The 389-nt window shown below is 43.2% G+C and overlaps 1 non-coding gene across 1 annotated transcript; it reads left to right on the top strand.

Moving 5' to 3' along the window:
* The first annotated feature begins 282 nt into the window (after nucleotides 1–282).
* LOC120257254 lies at nucleotides 283–389 on the top strand. The gene has a single exon (XR_005535603.1). It is a non-coding gene; the product is annotated as a small nucleolar RNA R71 (small nucleolar RNA).

Below are 389 nucleotides of genomic sequence, written 5' to 3'. Positions count from 1 at the left end.
CATGGCCTCCAATCTAGGAGAATTTAGAGTGTCTAACTTCTTGCTCAATAACTCCACTTGGGACACCAACGATATAACCGCGATCAATCTCATGGAGACAGAGCCACTTTCTTCTTCTCTCTTGCATTCCATTGGTAGCTATTCAAACCCATTTCTTCAATCAATTGTCATGCTTCTCTCGGAGTCTTGCTACCTAAGGTACCTCCTGCTGCTGCATCAAGTAACTGTCTTGTGCTAGGGTTTAACTTGTTATAAAAAGACTGAATAATCATCCACTCGGGGAACCCATATTGAGGACACTTCCGTAGGAGCTCCTTGAACCTCTCCCATGACTCAAATAGAGACTCCAATTTTGTTTGCACGAAGGAGGATATTTCATTCCTCAGCTT

This window comes from Dioscorea cayenensis, unplaced genomic scaffold (assembly GCF_009730915.1).
Source record: "Dioscorea cayenensis subsp. rotundata cultivar TDr96_F1 unplaced genomic scaffold, TDr96_F1_v2_PseudoChromosome.rev07_lg8_w22 25.fasta BLBR01001982.1, whole genome shotgun sequence".
Taxonomy (NCBI): Eukaryota; Viridiplantae; Streptophyta; class Magnoliopsida; order Dioscoreales; family Dioscoreaceae; genus Dioscorea; species Dioscorea cayenensis.
Note: the sequence above shows the minus strand (reverse complement) of the source record. Positions and strands in the feature narration are given on the sequence as shown.